Source organism: Schistocerca cancellata, chromosome 1 (assembly GCF_023864275.1).
Source record: "Schistocerca cancellata isolate TAMUIC-IGC-003103 chromosome 1, iqSchCanc2.1, whole genome shotgun sequence".
In the NCBI taxonomy this organism is placed as follows: domain Eukaryota; kingdom Metazoa; phylum Arthropoda; class Insecta; order Orthoptera; family Acrididae; genus Schistocerca; species Schistocerca cancellata.
In genome coordinates this window covers 971,551,432-971,558,682 of record NC_064626.1, presented here as the reverse complement: position 1 = coordinate 971,558,682, position 7,251 = coordinate 971,551,432, and positions in this window count along the sequence as shown.

The window sequence follows — 7,251 nt, the reverse complement described above, 5'->3', positions numbered from 1 at the left end:
TTTCTGCGCGCGACTGGGAGACCTATGGAAACATGTTCCCGCACTTTAATTCATTTACTTTATCAATCTCATCCTTAAATTCTGAAGAACATTTATAATAACCCAATAAGGACTTGCGGATGTACTGCTCATGCGTATGTAGAACAAAGAAAGCTACACGTTCAATCTGACTACAGCTTAATTACAAGCACATCAGCGATGTTGAAGAGGAATTGCTAATTTCTCATTTTGCGTTTCCCAGGAATCTCGAGAAACGGATAGCGTCGCCATTTCGCTGTTAGTGTACGTACGGAGAAAACTGTAATGTTACCCGTTAGATGATCTATTATACATAAATGTGACATTGCAGAGTATCTCAACTCCACTATAAAATATTTCTTGGACTCTTCACAGTGTTCTTCTGGGAGAGATGTAACTTAACAAGTCAAGAGGCTTCCCTTGGTGGGATTGAACATAACAATTAGTTAATTTTTGTTGAGCGACAGAGGACGCGCTTACAATTGGAGACTGTAGCTTTACGAACTCTGAGGGATTTCCGCTATGCAGGTAAGGAGAGGGCCTATGGACAATGACAAGATTAGCACGAGCAACGAGACTGAGTTTTGCCTGCATGGCGATGGCAAGCGGCCGAAGGACAACCGGGATGGACCGCAGGTAGTTGGAGCCTAAAGTACACGGCTAGCTAAAGGCAGATATAGTACACAATTTAATAATATGAAATGAGGCTAGGAAGACTGGTTCAAAAAAGGCAAGAGCATCAAATCTATTAACAGAGTGCAATACATCGTATAAAAACTGTCAATTGCAATCGTAAAAGTGTTTACAAGTAAACTATTCATTCCACAACAAATGTGTACATTTACTGACTGATAAATAATTTTACGATACACAGTAAACTATATTACCAGTGATGGCACTGCACCATAGCCACCATCGAGGCAAACAACGAGTATTATACTGTTGTTGTTAAATATTCTGTAATATTAAGTTCATATGTCTAAGAAAGTCAACCCAGAACGTCCTTCACAGTTACACTGATAAAATGAAGCAATATGTAGTTATTAGTGAATCGATTTATTAATCTATGATCAATGCTGACTACAGTACGAATAAGGATACGCTAGAAGCACAAATTGTTAAAGTTAGTGAGACGTGCAATTAAGTGATAGGAATATGTGTCAATAGGTACGTTACGATATACCCTGCCAATCAGAATATTTATTTTACGTTAGTTATAGAGTAATTAATATAAGAATGGTGCTCTATTTGCATATATGTCGAAGTGGTGTAAGAAGTGTATAGTTGGTGGGGAGCTGCTCGAGGTCTCATTGGCTGAAGAGTCGTAACGTTGGTGGAAGAGGTGCTATATAGAACAGGAGGGACTGAGAAAACAGAACTTTTCGGGACATCGATTGAGAAGGAGAGACTAGTTTTCCTCCAACAGAGAGTACGGCAGAGACGTGTGACTGAATTGATGTACTGACATTTCGAGTCACTTCAGATCTAAGTTACAGGCTACTAAGGATGCAAGTGTATTGAGTACACGTCGCGGCTTGATCTAGTGTGTCACACTAGATAATTCAAGGGCTGTGATATATTTCAATAATTACATTTACTCACGTGTAAAACTGTTTGCAGGCCCACCATAGGCGTCTGGACTTAAAAGTTAAATGTGCATTGTTGCCTATGTTTATTACGAGTGGTTCCCTGTTTAAGTTAATTAATTTATCCTTAGGGCATTAACAGCCAAATATTATCCAGAGCCGTATATTTGTCCCTCTGTCTTTTTAAATACAGAGCAGTATCGTCGCAGAGAGAAGAACTGCACTAATTTCAGGCGTAAGAAGAGACGCAAAATTGTGCCATGCAGAGTGCGGTAAACACAATGGAGAAGAATTATCAGTCGATACTCCCACAACTAAAGCGTATCCCACGCATTAGATATTACCTGGTATTACTCTTGCATGATATTACGAGGTATTATTCTGGAACGACGTGTTCTGGATTGTCACAATATCTCAACAAGTGTCAATATATCAGTATACTTGGGGGCTAGTGAGGTTTGAGAGGCTCTTCAAACACGATTAACCGCGAGGAATGGGAAACGCAAGTTAGTTACTATTTCCATATATCATATTCACGGTAAACGTTATGATGTGGAATGTGTCAGCCGAACAGAATACATACACACACGAAGGACTCGGAGGATTCGCGTGAGACAGCGCTAATAGCTTCTGATAGAATATGAAAGGTGCCACATTGTGAGTCTCCATTCGGCTGGCTGGTATATTCGTGCTATGTCAAGATTTGTGGGGCGTTCGTATGTGGGTGTCTCGATGTCGGACTACGTTGCAACATGATGGCAGCCATACTCGGTACAACATTCTGTGTCATACGGTACCAGTGATCGGAGGCTAGCAGTAGCTGCGCTACAGAATTATATTCCATTCGTACGCTGTCGTGTACACCACAACACAGACGGCTGTGTCTGGATGGATGTCTTACCCGAGAAGCATGGACTCATGATAGTGATAAGTGATGTCGCTCTGCGTTCAGCTATGAATCGCAAATCTTGACTATCCCGAAGCACCTGAGGAAGGGTCCCATTCTTCCAATGTATTAAGATGGCACATCGATGTTACTCCTTGCATCATGGTATGCCTAACGATCGTGTGTGGCTTCAGGTCACTGCTGATAGTGACTGAGGGAACTCTGAGGGCGCAACGGTATGTAACGGATAACCAACGTCCTCAAGTGTTACCTATCACGCGACTGTACTGTGGTGCCTGTTTCATCAGCACAGTGCTAGCCCACTCATGGCACTTGTATCCACTAACTATCTGTGTGTTGTCGTGGTACTCCTGCGGCCGTAAAGATTACCAGATCAGTCCTCGATAGAACATACGAGGGACTAGATTGGACTTCAACACCGTCCACGTGCCAATAAGCAGGATATCAAGGACCATTTACAACGGTTGTGAGCCAGCGTGCCTCAGGAGAGGATACAACGGCTTTATGTCACCTTTCCGAACCGAATCAGTGCATGAATCCAGGACAGAGAAGGTTCAGTATTATAGTAGTAAGTGGACTCATGCTGCCAAGTTTTTTAAATCTGACTAGATTTCAACCTGTGGAGTTTCATTTGGTTTTCTACTCCCCTTCCGGGTGCTTAAAAAAATGTTCATATGTGTGTGAAATCTTATGAGACTTAACTGCTAAGGCCATCAGTCCCTAAGCTTACACACTACTTAACCTAAATTATCCTAAGGACAAACATACACACACACCCATGCCCGAGAGAGGACTCGAAACTCCGCCGGGAGCAGCCGCACAGTCCATGACTGTAGCGCCCGAGACCACTTGGCTAATTCCGCGCGGCTCCGGGTGCTTCTCTTTTGCTTATCAGACAGTATACACTACCTGATCGAAAGTATCCATACACCTCCCAATTGTAATGTGGAATTGATGTCACGAGATGCGGACTCTCCAATGTAAAAGGAAGCACGGAATATTGTGTTTTCAGTAGAGAAGGATAATAGTAGAACGCTTTGATCAGAAGAGATCCGTGAGTTCGAACGTGGACTAGTCGTTGGAGGTCGATTGAGTAGTAAGTCCATGACGGACATTTAAACCCTTCTAAAGTTGCCTACCGCGACTGTTGGTGATGTGGCAGTGAAGTGGAGACGAGACGGAACAACTACAGAGAAACCAAGAGCAGGCAGACTTCATGTATTGGCCGACAGGAACGTCGACCATTGTGGAGGGTGGTTGTGAAAAATCTGCGGAAGGAGTGAAACATGTGAGTTCCAACATTGCTGCCAGCAGTCCAGATAGCACAGTGCCTGTGCTTATAGAATTAAAGGAAAAGGGTGCAGTAGTCAAGAAACCCGTAATGAGCCTCACATTTCTGTAGTCAGAGCTCAGCGCCCATTGAGGTAATCTAAAGAGCGACGCCATTGAAAAATGCATAACTGCAAACGAGTGATCTATAGTGACCCATTAAGCTTTATCCTGTGACAATCCTGAGGAAGGGTTTGGGCTTGTTGAATGCCTCGAGAACGTCACCTATCAATATGTGAGGTGCCAACGGTGAAGTGCGGAGGAGGTTGAAGCGAAGTAAGAGATACAGAGGCGAGCTTGAGTGCCAGGGATTACCCAGTTCACTACTATCAGCACCGTGTCATCATAACGTGCCTGTCCTCAACGTACAATGGACTGCGCCATAATTTAACAATGAAATTAAAAATTAAAATAAATTTTTCAAACATCATCCGTGTATGCTTAAGTACATTAATGTTAAAATCGTAAAGCCTCACAATGATCAAAATAATATGTCAGGCAAAATATACGATCTTAAAAAGTAAGTGGCACTGAATAATAAAATTAGAATCGCTCAAAAGTGATCAGAATGCGTAAATGAGTGTCACAATTAAAAGTTACAAGAGTCATCTTGATCAGAGCAATATTGTGGTTAAAACTGGAGTTTTACGATAGTTTGAAGCCGGTAAATACACTACTGGTCATTAAAATTGCCACACCACGAAGATGTGCGACAGACGCGAAATTTAGCCGACAGGAAGAAGATGCTGTGATATGATTAGCTTTTCAGAGCATTCACACAAGGTTGGCGCCGGTGGCGACACCTACAACTTGCTGACATGAGGAAAGTTTCCAACCGATTTCTCATACACAAACTGCAGTTGACCGGCGTTGCCTGGTGAAACGTTGTTGGGATGCCTTGTGTAAGGAGGAGAAATGCGTACCATCACGTATCCGACTTTGACAAAGGTCAGATTGTGCCCTACCGCGATTGCGGTTTATTGTATCGCGACATTGCTGCTCGTTTTGGTCGAGATCCAATGACTATTAGCAGAATATGGAATCGGTGGGTTCAGGAGGGTAATAGGGAACGCCGTGCTGGATCCCAACGGCCTCGTATCAGTAGCAGTCGAGATGACAGGCATCTTATCCGCATGGCTGTAATGGATCGTGCAGCCACGTCTCGATCCCTGAGTCAACAGATGGGGACGTTTGCAAGAAAACAACCATCTGTACGAACAGTTCATGACGTTTGCAGCAGCATGGACTGTTAGCTTGGAGACCATGGCTGCAGTTACCCTTGACGCTGCATCACAGACAGGAGCGCCTGCGATGGTGTTGTAGGGAAGCAGCCTACTCACGCCGTATAAAATTCACATGTCTTTCCATTGTGTGCCAGCCTAGTCCGCTGTAACTAGCTCTGACGTCATAAATGTTGCGCAATACTTTAAAAATCAAGTAAATAACTTGAAACGTTTCTAGCATGTCAGGAGTAATACTAAATCAATATGTGTTGAATATCAGTTCAATAACTTTAACCATTTTCGAAATTTGGACGTTTTTCTGTAAAAATCACTGGCGCAACAGAAAAGAGCTAGACACTTAAAAATTTGTAATTAGATTCCTTTTGCATAATAATTTAGTAGAAACAGTATTCTGTATCTCACAAATTAAAATTTTACTTGAAATTCATGATTTTCTGGTTTTTGTCTTAGAAATTAAGGAAGCAAGATAGATTAAGTAGGCGAATAAATAAGGCTAGGATGTTTAAATTTAAGTAGAAGGGAGATCCGCTATAATCATAAAGATGTGAGAAGTTTCAATTGAATAACTATAAAACTATAGCGATAGCGTATCTCCAAAGGGCAAGTTCAGATTACCTGTGTGCTGAATGCACATTTAAATTGAGAGTTTCAGCGGCCATCAGCAAAGGAAGCGATGATTTATTCAGCAACTTAAAGTGGTGCATTACTAGCCCAGCGGCTAGTCGGGAGAGCAATTTTGATCAGGCGTTTCCTTAGCCGTCCGTACCGCGGCTTTATATATACAGGGTGTTTCAAAAATGACCGGTATATTTGAAACGGCAATAAAAACTAAACGAGCAGCGATAGAAATACACCGTTTGTTGCAGTATGCTTGGGACAACAGTACATTTTCAGGCAGACAAACTTTCGAAATTACAGTAGTTACAATTTTCAACAACAGATGGCGTTGCGGTCTGGGAAACTCTATAGTACGATATTTTCCACATATCCACCATCCGTAGCAATAATATGGCGTAGTCTCTGAATGAAATTACCCGAAACCTTTGACAACGTGTCTGGCGGAATGGCTTCACATGCAGATGAGATGTACTGCTTCAGCTGTTCAATTGTTTCTGGATTCTGGCGGTACACCTGGTCTTTCAAGTGTCCCCACAGAAAGAAGTCACAGGGGTTCATGTCTGGCGAATAGGGAGGCCAATCCACGCCGCCTCCTGTATGTTTCGGATAGCCCAAAGCAATCACACGATCATCGAAATATTCATTCAGGAAATTAAAGACGTCGGCCGTGCGATGTGGCCGGGCACCATCTTGCATAAACCACGAGGTGTACGCAGTGTCGTCTAAGGCAGTTTGTACCGCCACAAATTCACGAAGAATGTCCAGATAGCGTGATGCAGTAATCGTTTCGGATCTGCAAAATGGGCCAATGATTCCTTTGGAAGAAATGGCGGCCCAGACCAGTACTTTTTGAAGATGCAGGGACGATGGGACTGCAACATGGGGCTTTTCGGTTCCCCATATGCGCCAGTTCTGTTTATTGACGAAGCCGTCCAGGTAAAAATAAGCTTCGTCAGTAAACCAAATGCTGCCCACATGCATATCGCCGTCATCAATCCTGTGCACTATATCGTTAGCGAATCTCTCTCGTGCAGCAATGGTAGCGGCGCTGAGGGGTTGCCGCGTTTGAATTTTGTATGGATAGAGGTGTAAACTCTGGCGCATGAGACGATACGTGGACGTTGGCGTCATTTGGACCGCAGCTGCAACACGGCGAACGGAAACCCGAGGCCGCTGTTGGATCACCTGCTGCACTAGCTACGCGTTGCCCTCTATGGTTGCCGTACGAGGTCGCCCTACCTTTCCAGCACGTTCATCCGTCACGTTCCCAGTCCGTTGAAATTTTTCAAACAGATCCTTTATTGTATCGCTTTTTGGTCCTTTGGTTACATTAAACCTCCGTTGAAAACTTCGTCTTGTTGCAACAACACTGTGTTCTAGGCGGTGGAATTCCAACACCAGAAAAATCCTCTGTTCTAAGGAATAAACCATGTTGTCTACAGCACACTTGCACGTTGTGAACAGCACACGCTTACAGCAGAAAGACGACGTACAGAATGGCGCACCCACAGACTGCGTTGTCTTCTATATCTTTCACATCACTTGCAGC